Genomic DNA, 14,720 nt, shown 5'->3' on the forward strand with positions numbered 1-14,720 from the left:
CGAGAGCAGTTAACAACAACTACAAATAAAAGGATCACAAATATTTAATGCCCAAACCATTTTTTGGTAGAAGTAGTTAGTACAATATGTTGTATGTGGTATATGTAAGTGGTGTCACTAGGGAGTGCAAACCGCACCGGATGGCACTCCAGAGTGGAGATGTACACCCAGTGGGACTGGTGAAGCTGCTGGGCAAGTGAGAAAGGGAATTATGTCCCTTTTTTGCTTGCCAGCAACCAGGTGAGACCCCAACAGCCATCTGGAGGCCACAGCATTGCCCACCAAGCAGATAGGATGCAGCACACACCCAGCAACAGTCTTGCCAGGCAACATTAGGCCAGCCAGAAGAGGCAGGCAAGCAAGGCATCTGCAGGGAGGGTGGTAAGGCAGTCCCCTCTCCTACTGGCTTCCCACTGCCCCCTTCCCACACCAGGTGACATCATTGTCAAAGACACCATTATACATGTAAGTTATGTTTTGTCTAATTTTTCCCTCTTTTGTTTTTGTATTTTTTTACTATATTATATTGATTATAAAAAGATTAAAAACAACACAAAACAAAACATGCTAACAGTTGCTATTTACATTAAAATATTAACAATCCCTAGTGAGGTTTGTGAATGTCCAAAATGTAAGTGATATTCTAGTGAATGTAAGCAATCTCCCTAAAGCTTTCTTGTGCATCTCTATCTATCTATCTATCTATCTATCTATCTATCTATCTATCTATCTATATGGAGAAATATTTACACAGAATTACACATTGCTGGCACTTACATTTGAATGTCAACTTTCCTCAAAAAGGCATTCACTGTAGCATACATAGACAAAATATTTTCATAAGCATCCAGAGAATAATGAATTAATTCCTTACAGCTCTTATCTAAATCATTCCTAAGCTCCACTGATGAATATTTGGATTGTACTGGTTGTGCTTTCCCATGGCTTTCTTCAATTGAGTTAATGCTACTCATCTGTAAATAAACTCTGAGTTGATTGAGTATGGTCATTTAGAATATATTAGGTTCTCCAAAAAATCCATCCAAATCTACTATTTGTGATGTCATTTTTCTTCTTCCCTTGAAATTTTTCCTTTAGAATTCATGGATTTTATTTCCCTCTGTTTTTTTAAAGGTGCTAATGATAGACTAGTTGTTAAATAAAGATGGGCTGAGCATGCAAAATGACAGACAGATTTCTACTGAATTTCTTTTAGTATATTAAAGAGCTTAGCAAGCAAATGGCAGGATTTATGTTTGTGCTTATGGTTTTGCCAGCAATAACTTGTTTAATCTCTCATTTCATATATATGCTGTTTGCCATTTCCTATAATTACTAATTAATTATATTTAGGTATTCAACAACCATGTCTTTATGTGCCCTGGATTATCTTGCATTCTGAGTGCTACCTTTATAGTGGAAATACAGGGTATAATTTATCTTGATAAAGAAAGATATACATTCCAATCCGGCAAGTATTTAGACTGCATGAGGACTGCAGTTTTGGGCCCCTTCTCTCTATTAGGGAACATATAATCGCTCTGTTGAAACAGCTTTACTGGGCACCAGTCCATGTATGGGGAAAATGCAACGTGATGATACTGACTTTAACACCCTATACAACTTGGCTCCACAGTCTAAAAGGGTGTATCTTCCGGTATTATAAGCCTGTCCAAGGTTAAGTGCTCAAGGGGAAGGCTTCCCCATCACTATTATAGACACATTTGGTGAGGACATGGAACAGCACATTCTTAGTGGCCGCTCTAAGGTTGTGGATTTCCCTCCCACCAGCAGTTCAGTTGGCCCCTTTCTATCTGCCAGCATAGAATCATAGAATCATAGAATCGTAGAGTTGGAAGAGACCACAAGGGTCTCCAGTCCAACCCTCTGCCATGCAGGAAATCACAATCAAAGCATCCCTGATCTTTTTACTCAAGCAGGACTTAATTCATGCAGCAAGCCAACACAACTTCTAATGGGGGACATGCTATGATTTAATTGTACTTTATATTTGTTTAACTTCATGTTTTTAACCAGATAGCACATTGTACCTGGTTTGTAACTGCTTGTAGACCAACTTGGATCCTGTACTATGAGAAATGAGGGATATAAATAAAATAAAATAAAATAAAATAAAATAAGCCTCTAATTTTCTCCTATGACTGGGGCTAACATTTTGAGGCTACTACAATTTTTGCAAAGACTACTGCATTAAAAAACTTAGAGGTCAAAGACTGACCCAGAACTATAAATATGCTAATCATATGCTCTACCACTCCCTTAGGATTTGTCCTTTGCCTTCTCCATGTGGAACTCCATTCAAATTGCCATTAGTGGTGAGTGTCATCTCCTCCTCTTAAAAGAGCGTTCTTCAGTTGTGCCATATCAACTCCACACACAGGACATGAACCCAGCACAGAGCCAGAATCTGAGGCTTTACAGTGATTAGGGAATATTTTCCAAATCAGGTGTAAAGAATTACAGTACTGACAAGACAATGCTGATAAGCCTTTAAGATGCTGATATGTAGTTTTCTTTTACGGTCCTTCTCTTACACACTTAACAATGTGTGCCATTAACTCTGTGCAAACAGTAGTTTAGTCAGAATATTGCTAAAGGAAATCATTACATTTGCTCCTTGTTTACATTGCACTTAACATAAAGAATATGCTTGAAATGGTCTCATGATGTTTTGCAATTTTTATCTAACAGGTGGCTCAGAGGCAATTCTTTGAAAGGGAGGGTGATTTAATATTTCAGAAAGCAGTGATGATATGAACAAGTATCACATTCAAGCCAAAGAGGTATCAGTTCCATTCAAGAACAAAACAAGTAATAGTGTCCAGAATAATAATTTTAATACAGAGAGAAAAAATATATTGCAGATGCTAAATAAACACACACAAAGGAATAAATGGAAGGATACAGGAATTGCTGGCTTAGCAAGGATAACCAATGAGGTGTTGAAATAGGTTCAGTGTTTTGTTTTCCTTGATGTGATTTGTAAAGTTTTAACCACTCACAGTGTTCATGAATTTATTATATTCACAGGCAACATTCTCCAGTCATTTGTCTTTTGATGCATTCAGATAAAAATAAGGAATCTGGGCAGAAATCTGGCAAAATCATAAGATACTGCTACAGTTGAAAGAGTTTAACTCAGATAGCCAGGAACATGCAGCAATTATAGGCGCATTATAGACGCGCCTAAAAGTACGTGCTCAGCACATACTAGAGTTAAAAAGGGGCGTCGCTTCTGGATGCCCCTAACCCTAGTACGGACTGAGACCTTACAAAATGGTGGTGCCCCTTCCACATGGGGGCCGCCATGACGATGTCATGAACGCGCCGCCTCCAAACGGGGCGGCGCGGACGTGACATCGTCGCGCCGTGTGAGGGCACTTAGTGTGCCCTTTCGGTGGAGCAGGAAGGAGCTCCTTTCTGGTTTGCGTCACTGGCGCAGCCGTGTGAAGGCTGCACCAGCGACGCAAATCAGAAAGGGGCCGAGTGGCCCCTTTCTGAGAGCCCCCGCCGCCGTTGGGGTGTCCTTGGGGCTTGAAGCCCCAAAGACACCTCTTTCCAGGCCGCGGGGAAGCGGCCTTTTGCCACTTTCCCGCGGCCTGGAAAGCATCGGATCGGGGCCTCAGAGGCTGCCGTTGTGGCAGCTGAGGCCCTGATACAGCGGGGAAAGGGCCACTTACAGGCCGCCCCAAACAGGCGGTCTGTAACACACCATAGGCTTCATGAAAATGGCTTTCTGGACCAGTCTGAAACAGCTGTAGTCCAACATTGTAAAAACTCTTGAATCTACAGTGGTCCATTTAATAAAAACACAAAAGCATTAGGTAGCAAACGGTCAAATCCTCACTATACCAAAAAGTAAAATGCTGTTGTTAAAGACCATGCCAAAATATGTACATGAATGGAGGCCTTTCCACTCATCTTTGTGAAAGCAATGTTAAGGCATTTCCCAAATTCTGGACCAAATTGTTTCTGGCTTGTCAGGAAGCTCAAAAGCTTGGAAACAACTCAAGATCGAAAACAAACAGAAATAGCCTCTTGTAATATGTACCTATTCAGCCTTTGAAATGCCCAGATGGTATAGAATCCCTTACAATGAACTTCCATTGGCAACGTATTAGCCACTGCTGGCCTAACTATGAACTATGTCATCCTTCAATGAAGGGAAGATGTCAAAGTTATCAAAAGCAACATTTCAGAGATGCAGTCCAATTTTCCTATCAACTACAATCTGCATCATCCCTGCACCTCTACGTTGTCTTGTGGTGTTGGGAACTTTAGTTCAGAAACATCTGGGGGATCCTAGCCAAAAAATCCTGAGGCAGCATTCCCAATCTCAGATCCCCAGATGGTGGTGAACAATGATCCTTTTCAGCCACACATTGGCAATAGTCAGGGATAATGGGAAATTTCTTACAACTGTATGTGGGGCCTAAATGGAAACTCTGCCCTAAGACACACAAAAACTCCACACAAACAAAGCAATTACCTTTAAATGCCAATATCAATTCTGTTTTTAACATTTGAATACAAATACATTTTAAATTGCCTCAGCTGAGGCACAGTCTATCAGGAATCTCCTGTGTATGAAATGGAGAGACGTGAATGGGAGCTGTTAAGTCAGAGCTATTGGTAGCAGTTCCCCATACTTTAAAAAAAGTATGGTTCCCCATACTTTTTTTAAAAAAGTCTTCAGTTCCCTGGAAGTCTTAGAGTCAGTTCTTATGTTCTGCTCAGGGAATACCAAAAATGCACAATGATTGGGTCTTTGAAAACTGAAACAAGTGCAGAGCTCCTGTAACCCTCTTGACATGACAGAGGAAATCAGGCTTTTGTATTTTGCAAGACTCATGCGAGTTTATATCAGGGCCAAGCTACAGCATGTTGCGTGGCCTATGGTGTTCTACCAACCGCATGATGAGACTCTCATCTCTCAGAGGCAACACTAATTAAGTTAACAGCAAGAAGCTTGTACCACTGCACAACCTCCCAGGAGCACTGAATAGCCACAAGCAATGTCCTGGCATAACTTTAACCAATGATTATAATTAAATCGCAATCAGCTTCTGTCTTTTTCTCGCTCACCACCCCTCCTCACCGATGAACTTGAGAAATGACACTCCACTAGATGCTTAAATCAATCTGAGCTTCTTTTAAACAATATCTCATTCTTTTTAACAATATCTCATGGGTCATAAGATTCCAGGTTGCTTCTTTATCTGTTCCCATCATTTCAATCCTTCTTCTAGTACCTCCTGATACTCCAAAGACCAGTTTCTATCCACTCTTAATGCAATGGAAACAATTTGCAGAATTGCACATAAGGGTATGGACAATGTAGGTTGAATCTCAATAACTGTGCATAAAAGTAGGGGAGGGGTGGTCTCTAACACCATTCCATAAAATGCTTGTATATCTCTTCTCTGGGTTCTTCTATGAGGTAAATTATACATGAACATTGGAAACATAATCATAATTCAAATCCATTTTTAAAAATAAAAACAACAATTACAACATCAATACAACAGTTTATAAACTCCATTGAACACATACCCAATGTCCAACATGTATCCAATGGGATGCCAGTGCAGTACAGTCTTCTGCACGTGCTGTTAAGCAGTATTCCAACCCTGGATGCAACCTTTAAGAACCAAGGCAAAAAAAGTTTATTCCTTCTCCCTGGCAATTGCAGCTCCTGTATTATCCTCCTGTTTCTCTTTTTATGAAATGAAGCACAGCTTCTTTTTTACTGTTTCCCATTCATCTGGGTCAAACTAATAATTCACAAAGGTTACATCTGCACAAGAATTCACACCATGCTTTTTAGCAGTTTTCACTTACTCAAGGGGATGTGTAAGTCAAGAGCACTTGTTATTATTTTTTTAAAATTTCCTGTACATCAAAGTCAGTTTTATTTAAATAAAACATTTTGAATGAAAATCAAAAGTAAAAACTGCTGATCCACGTTTATAGCAACCAGTCCCTTTCATTGTTCAAATATGAGCTGATTACTTCGCATTTTTAACATTGTTGGCTCACTTTTTTCCACCCCTTTTTTGTTTGTTATTGTTGTGTTTCTTTCCAGAGTGTATGTTCATCGGGAACTTGGGGTCAATCTTTTAGACATTTATATCTCTGTGGCCTGGGTTTCTCCATGTCATTTCTGTGCCGTTTGTGACATTGATTGTGTGTGGTGTAGTTCTTGGACTCTGACATGGCTTAAACCTCCACCTTTATTTATTTAATGCCCTGCTTTTCTCCTAAAGGGAGAAGGGGGGGTGACACCCCAGAGAGGTGTGTGTGTGACACCTGGTCGCCCCCCCACCTCCCATAGGTGCTCCTTGGGGGCTGTGTGGGTGCCCCTCATGGCTGCGCAGATGACACTGGGTCTCGGGGGCATCTCCGGCTCAGGTGGCAGTTCTACTGGCCCACACAACCATATTCCCAGCCCCCAAAGTCCCGCTAGAAGTCCTGACCAGTCTCACCCTCCCCCCCCAGTCTCACTCCCACCTGGTGCAGGATCCCCACTGACTAGGATGGCAAAATTCTCTGTTTCATTGCATTTCCCTGAATCCTATCTGCATTATCTTTGCATCTTTGTTTTGTGTAGGATTGTGAATCTTTCTGTTTCATTTTGCTGGGAAAGTTGTATTTTGGTATTCACCTTTCCTAACATACACTTTGCACACTTTTTTTCCTAATGCATGGATTTTTGTTTGCACTTCCCCCTTTGACTAAATTGCATTTGCACACTTTTTTCAAAGATACACATTTTCAATTGTATGCATCTTTATGCAAATAACTCAAGGGAATAAAAGGAAAATAAAGAATTTGCTGCTTGTACCCAGAGATGTACCCAATTTTATTCTTGAACCACAAACGGGAGCAGTTTGTGTGTGGTTTTAAATTAGTTAATTAAATTTACTTTCCCACCCTTGCTAGTAACAAGGAGTGCAGTCTCACTATTTAAATGAAATCAATCCATCATTTGACTGAATGCTGAATTCAGTGGTTCTTCAGGTTCATGAGAGCCAAACTGATGAAACAATCATTCCAACAGCATGTCACTTTCTGCACACAGAAATCCATCTTTGGCCTCCAACCTATGATTATGTCAGGGCTTATGGTTTTGGAACTAAATAGCTTTGAATTTATCCATCTACTTGTGGGTCTCCTCTCTTATAAACTTCTGCATGTCTAAGAAAATGGACACTGTTGAAAGCTGAAGCACTGTGAATTTAGTGAAGTACAGTATATTAAGCAATTAAACCCACAGGAAGAAGACAAGATGAGTCTGTGAGAAAGAAGAAACTGCTTTAAGCTCCTCCAGAATGTGACCTTTGAGAAGCCTATGCTCTTGAAAAAATAGAATTGTAGCATACAGTCTTGATGGGGTTTTAATCACAGCTAGCCCTGCCAATAACACTGAAGGAATGATTCACTAGTGGAACTCCCATGCAGTATGTGGAATATACAGTAAAACACAGCTGTATACATTTGAGATGAGTAAAAAAATGAGATCTGGGATTTATAAGGGAAGGTAGTCACAAATTTAACAGTTTGGATTATGTTAGGGCTGGCTGAAAATGTCATTCAGTTCTTTTGATAAGAATAGTCCAAAAATGACAACTTGCTTCATTAACTCACTGGAAAGAATATTTTTTTAAAGTTCTGTTTTAAACAGAACACTAGTGAAAGCAAAACAGATAGATGTATCTATTCTTGGTGTGTGTACACTGTATTGTAAGAAATTGTGGATTTTGGCAATATGTTCTTGTTGTGTTGCTGAGAATAAGAGTTCTTCAAACAATCATAACAAAAAATATTTTAACATAACCTTCAATGTACACTACACAACTCACCCCCTTAGTAATCAATGGCTACAGTGAAGGGAAGCTTTTTTAATAAGAACAATTACAAGAAGTAGTTTATTATTATTTCATTGAATATTAAGTTAAATATTTACATGCTAAGCATAGTTTTAGAAATAAGCATTCATTACATTGGTAAACCACTGTATACTGAGTATTTTTAGGGATTTACAGATGGCTTATGGACAGAACCCAAAGAAGCTTAATCATTTGTTCCTTATCAACATGAAAAGAAGTGACAAATGGGATGTCACAGAGATTTTGTCTGGACCTAGTGTTGGTCAACATCTCTCTCTATATGACTTGGATGATGTGACAGAGGGCATGATTATCACAGTTACAATGATGTCAGACTGGAAGGGATAGGTAAAACAGAAGAACAAAATAAAATACAATATGATCTCAATAGGTAAGACCAGGGGTAGGCAACCTTTTTGAGCCGGGGGCCAGGTTGCTGTCCCTCAGACAACTGGGGGCCAGAGGCAAAAAAATAAATAATTAAATAATTTTTAAATATTTAAATAAATAAATAAACCAGGACAAATGTAGGACAAAATTTTCAAATGGAGGACACTTTTTTAAAATGGAGGACACACGAAAAAAATTGTTGATTTTTTAAAAAAATGTTAATATAAATGCATGTTTAGAAGGAAGAGCCCTCCCTCCAATCCATCTGCCTTGGTCCAGGCCTCAGAGGGAGAGAAGAACCACCAGACCTCATCCCCTTTCCCTCCACCATTCCCTTCTCCTTTTGTTTCGTGTCTTTTAGATTGTAAGCCTGAGGGCAGGGAACTGTCTGATTAAAAATAATATTGTAAGCCGCCCTGAGAGCCATTAGGGCTGAAGGGCAGGATATAAATACCTAAATAAATAAATAAATAAATAAATAAATGTTTCTGAGGCTTCTATAGACAATTGCCCCCCCCCCCCTGCGCGAGAGGCCAAAGGCCCTGGCAGCAATCGGTGGCAGGACCGGGCTGGGGCTGGTCCCAAGGCCTCACCGGGCCGGATTTGGCCCATGGGCCATAGGTTGCCTACCCCTGGATAAGACAGTTGGGCTAAAACTAATTTCAGCAGAGACAAATGTAAAGTTCTACATTTAGATGTTCAGGGGAGATACAAAAATATAAGAGCAGTGGCATCATCCTTGACAGAAGTATGTGTAAAAAGGATCTGTTTCACAGACCACTACAAGCTAAGTATGAATGTGTAATATGGTAGAAAAAGAGGCCAATGCAATCCGAGGCCAAATCAGCATAACCACAATGACCCTATCCAGTGACATATATTACCATGCTATTCTCCTCTAATCAGACCTCACCTTGACTACTGTCCTACTGTCTATTTCTGGGCATCAAGCAAGAATGTGCCTGGAGGAAAGAAACCAAGATAGTAAAAGGACTGGAAGCCGAGCCCTAATAATAATGGTTGAAGGAGAAAGGAATGTTTAACCTGTAGAAGACTGAGAGGCGATAAGATAGTCATACAGTGGAACCTCGCCATACGCGGGGGATCCGTTCCGGATCCCGCCGCGTATGGTGATTTCCGCCTATGCTCGAGCCCCATTGTAAACAATGGGCTCGTGCGCGGTGGCACGGCGGCGCAGGCGCACGCGGGGCACAACAGGCGCACGCCCATTCAATTGAATGGGACACGCCGTCCCTTCCGCCCCGCGCACGCGCCGCGGCTTGTCCCATTCAATTGAATGGGACACGCCGTCCCTTCCGCCCCGCGCACGCGCCGCGGCTTGAGCGCGTATGCTCAAGGCCGCGTATGGCGAGCGCGCGTATGGCGAGGTTCCACTGTATTTAAATATCTACAAGCAAGTGGAATGGAACATCCCTGTTTTAGGGTGCTCCAGAAAGCAGCACCTGATTCAGTAAATTTAAATTACAAGATAGGAAGTTCCAACTAGACATTAGGATTAATTTTGTGGTGGTAAGAGCAGTGTGATGTGCAATACACTCCCTCAGAAGTTAGTGGACTCTACTTCATTGTAAGATTTTAAATACAGGTTGACTTGCTCATCTCTCAAGGCTATCGTAGCACTGGGTTTTCCCATTAGTGGATCTGCTGCTCAGCAAGGATGGTCAAATGCTAACAGATCACAATGAAAAGGAAGAACTGTTCAGTACCTATTTTGCTTCAATCCCCTCCCCCAAAAGAGGACTGTGTACTTCCATGCATCAGTAGAGACAATATCAAGGAATCCAGATTTCAGATTAAGACTAACACATACATATTTGTGTCTACTTTTCAGTAGTAGAGAGATTTAGTATGCATTTTGGGGCCAGGATTACAAAATTGGGAGAAATGCACATTTTGAAGGACAATTGAGTTTTAGTTCCCATATTGCTGTGTAGTGTGTGTTCTGAAAAGTGAACTGAATTGTGAAGTCGAAGGCTTTCATGGCCGGCATCCATAGTTTTTTGTGGGTTTCTCAGGCTATGTGGTCATGTTCTAGAAGAATTTCTTCCAGAGAAAGATGCCAGCCACAGATGCTGATGAAACATCAGGAAGAAACTCTTCTAGAACATGACCACATGGCCTGAAAAACCCACAAAAACTATGTGAACTGAATTATTTTTCTCCCTGTTACCATATAACACACACACACACAGAGGTGTGTGTGTGTGGGGGGGGGAGCTGGTCATATTACAACAGGCCCCTGGTTTACCTGATTTAGTATTTTCAACACTGTTTGACAGTGGCTCTCCAGCGTTTCAGACCTCCCCAACATTAATTGCAGATATCAGGGACCAAACACATGGACCTTCTACAACAACCTTATTCAACCTGGAACACTCAGGTGTTTCAAATCTCAGTATTCCTAATCTCTGATTATTGGTGAGAAGAGTTACATTCCCAAACAGCTGCAAGGCACCCAGTTTGGGGAAATTTGAGCATACAAAGGCAGTGCTCAACCAGTAAGCTACCGTCTGTAATTCATTTTGATAGTGCGTGATGCACAGTACATGCCATTGGTTAGTCAAATTCATCCATGCCAAAAGGGGAATAACTTTTATTTATCTGGAAAAAATGTAATTATCTTTGAAAAAAGCTTCCAAAGAGAAGCAGAGGCTTATACTTCCTATGGGGTTAAACCTTTTCTATAATAAGTAATACCTTTTATTAGATTCACTCATATTATGCCTTCTGAAAATTAATTACCACTTGAACTGACTCAACATATAGTAATTATACATTCTTCGTATTGTTTCCTGCAACAGCACCTTTGGAAAAAAATTAATTACAACCAATAGTTTTAATTCAAAGGGGGCTAATTATAAGACAATGTGGGGGAGTAAAGGGATGATGATGCCATTTTCTAGTTAACTGAAGCATTTAAAGATTCGCTGTCCTGTTCTTCAAGCCTAATTAAACCTTCCTGTTAAAATAAATGCCCAATGAAAATTACAATTTATCCATGGTTTGACTGGAAGTCTACTTAGGTTTCAGTGTCCACAAATCTAATTCACACTGTTTCGAGGAAGCTTTCCAAGATTTTAAGATAAGGCCTGAATCCAATTCCTAGTCCCAAGGAGAGTAGACCCACCGAGTCAATGGGAACTGGATAAGCCAACACTTCCATTGATTCAATAGACATAGCCAAGTTCAGATAAACAATTGGATTTAGGGTAGACCTGTAATCATGTGGATGTCCACTTGTTGGACTGCAACCCCTACCATTCCTTACCAATAGTGATGCTGGCTAGGACTGCTGGAACATGCAATCCAATAATATCTTTAGGGTCATACAGTTGCCACCCTGGATATATATCTTTGAATATTTATCCATACAAAGCTGGGATCCAACACAGATCTTCAAAGTCCTTGTACATATTATAGAAAGAAAGAAGAATGATACAGTTGCAATCACTGTAGAGCAAGTGCTCATTCTAGCAGTTAACTTAACTATGCCACCAAGTACAGTCAAAAATTCAGGTAGTTGTGTTATCCACACAGCTTCTGCTGGCTAACATTTACAATGCTTCTCAATTATTTCAAATATTAGCCCACATAAATTACTCCCAATATTAAGCAACCTTTCTCAGATCCCAATGCTTTACGATACACAACACATTTTTGCCAATTTATATAAACTCCAAGTGAATCCACTAAAAAATTTATGAGAGGTTATGAAACTAACGGCACAGTAAAACAGATCACACATAGCAGCTACTGCTGATCTTGACTTGACAATGTAACTAGGCAAAATGTGTATTGTTATCCCATTATTTACAAAATTTGCATGCTATTATTCAAATCTAGAGTATCTTCTCAAAGTCACTTATAATCACAAATTGTACACAAGTCATAAAGCATTAAGTTACCAAAATCACAATTAGCCCCATCCCAGCTAAGAACAGTACATATAATCAAAACATAACACCCATGAAGGAGGGGGGATTTTATGGATCTGACACAATTATACCTTGTTCTGCCACTTTTAATGAACCCTATTAAATTATGTTGGTTAACAATTAGAATCACAAGCAAGAAGAATATCCAGTAGCCCCCAATGAAAAGAGAGCTATAAACACCAAGAGTTGTGAGCAGTAACAAAGATTGTTCAAATCACTTGGCATCCATTATCTCAGTAATTCTTTAAGCAGCTGTGTAAGTCTATATTGGAGATAGGAGGCTAGAAGGATGGTTTGCCTCAAATCAATCAGCAAATTAATGCCTGAGGCACCATTTGAACAATGAGCATCCTGGCACACACCTCATACCCTTAGCTATTATAGTATAGCAGTTTCATAGTAATTTTTATTATTTTTCTTATCTGTTTTCAACTACATTTATTATGGCCAGGCTCTCCCACTTCAGCAGAACTGGGAGGACTGCAGGCCTCTCTTTCTTCTGCTGCACTCACTGAACCATTAAAATTTGATTTGAAGAGCTAGGCGACCCTACAGAACAGGTTTTGCTGTAATGTGGAGGGTTGCAGGGGATTAGTGGAATGTTGGATTTAGGCATATATGTTTCCTAATTTATGGAAATCCCACTCCTAATTTTCATTCAGGATGACTGATTTTATGGATCCGACACAGACATCCACAGAGAGTGACATTTTAAACCACATCAAGCTTTCATTATATGAAGTGAAACGAGTTTCATATTTTGACATAACTTACCACTTCAAGGTTGAACCAGATATCTACATGGGTCATTATAACATTCTTTTTAAAAGATAACATATTATACAGTCTTTAAAACCAATCGTGGCTGGCTATATATTTTGACTGTATATCAAAGTCCAAACAAATACAAAACAAATATATTCTCATTCTAATCTGAGTTTATGGTGATCCAAAGGCAAACATAGCACAGCATTTTCTTAGCCAGATTTGTTTTTGGGGAGGGGGTGTCTTTGCCTTCCCCTGAGGCTGAGAAATGTTGTTACAGTGGGCCCTCCTTATCAGGGGACTTGCCATCCATGTATTTGAGCATCTGCTGATGGTAAGTGCTGCCATTGGGGATAAAAGTTCCTCACTCTGTCTCCTTCCTTCCTTCCTTCCTTCCTTCCTTCCTTCCTTCCTTCCTCTCTGCCTGGATTGACTTTGAGGGTGGAGTCTGCTGCCCAGTCAGCTAGAACTGGGGTTGGGCTTGAGTCCCGGAGCCCCATCCCCACACCTAGCACCCAGGACAGAGCCTCTGGGCTCCAAAACTCAGCCCTGGCTTCCTCTGGCCAATGGGGCTCTGGGTCTTGATTCAGAGCTCCATTGGCCGGAGGGGGCCAGGGCCAGGGCCAGAGTTTCGGACCCCAGATGCTCCATCCCAGGTGCTAGATTTGGGGACTGGACTCTGAGACTCAAGCCCCAATCCTGGCATGTCCTGACTGACTGGGCTGTAGACTCTGTCCCCAGTCAAGTTGAGGCAAAGAGGAAGGAAGAAAGAAGGTAAAGAATGAGTGAGGGGGGGAGGGAGGGAGGACGGAAGGAGGAGGGAGAAAGGAGGGAAGAGGGAGGGAGGAAAGGAGGATTGGAAAATGGACTTCATTCCTATTGTCCTAATACTGGTGCGGCTGCATGGCCGCGCCACCATTAAGGGCAATGGGATGTGAGCATCCACCGATCCATGGGGGGTCCGGAACGGTGTGCAAATATACAAATGTACAAATATAATGAGAAATACATAAGAAGTATACAACCCAGTTTCCATAGATGTAAATGCTGTTTGTGCCTTCCATTGTTCCTCTGAACAGTAGAGAACAGGTGCTGTGATGAATGACAAAAACTAAGCCCAGTGTTTTAAAAACCCACTATACATTTATTAGTATTTATTTCAATTCCATGACCTTAAAAACATCTAGGATACTCACATTTACCTCTAGGCTAACTGCATTTACATTTAGGCTACTTTTGCTTCATTGTTTGATTCCCCCTTTCCCACCACAATAGGCCACAACCCAAAAGGCACAAAGACGTGTGAGACACAGAAAAAGTACTCCAATGGGACTTAATGATCAACCTACCAGCAATAATATCTGAATTCTTTTAGAGAGTCTGTTGGCAGGCAAATGCCAAAAGAAGTCAGAAAGTTTGAGTCTGTCCTTTGGCATAGAACAGAGTAGGCATCCTATTCCTGTTACAGATTGTCCTGAGTTTTAATGTGATAAATGAATGAAAATACTGTTTTGATCCCTAGTACAAGAAGCTATGTGCTGGCACAGTGGATCAAAATTCAACTTTTCTGAAGCTACCATTGTGAACAATGTGTCCTCCAAATGTTTTGGAATACAACTCTGACAGTACCTCACCATTCTGGGCATTCTGACTGAACTCATGAGCTCTGTCAAGCAAAACATCTAGAGGCCCACTGTTT

General features: G+C 40.7%; 1 protein-coding gene and 1 pseudogene across 2 annotated transcripts in view; both read right to left on the reverse strand.

Annotated features, from left to right (window-relative positions):
- LOC149323170 (leucine-rich repeat and immunoglobulin-like domain-containing nogo receptor-interacting protein 2) overlaps nt 1-14,720 on the reverse strand; it is an 813,307-nt gene that overhangs the window by 568,859 nt on the left and 229,728 nt on the right. The gene's annotated exons all lie outside the window — the stretch shown is intronic.
- Nucleotides 6,030-6,237, reverse strand: LOC149323173 (large ribosomal subunit protein eL29 pseudogene; annotated as a pseudogene).

Source organism: Sceloporus occidentalis, unplaced genomic scaffold (genome assembly GCF_023333645.1).
Source record: "Sceloporus occidentalis isolate IW3139 unplaced genomic scaffold, rSceOcc1.0.p SCAF_1, whole genome shotgun sequence".
Lineage (NCBI taxonomy): Eukaryota > Metazoa > Chordata > Lepidosauria > Squamata > Phrynosomatidae > Sceloporus > Sceloporus occidentalis.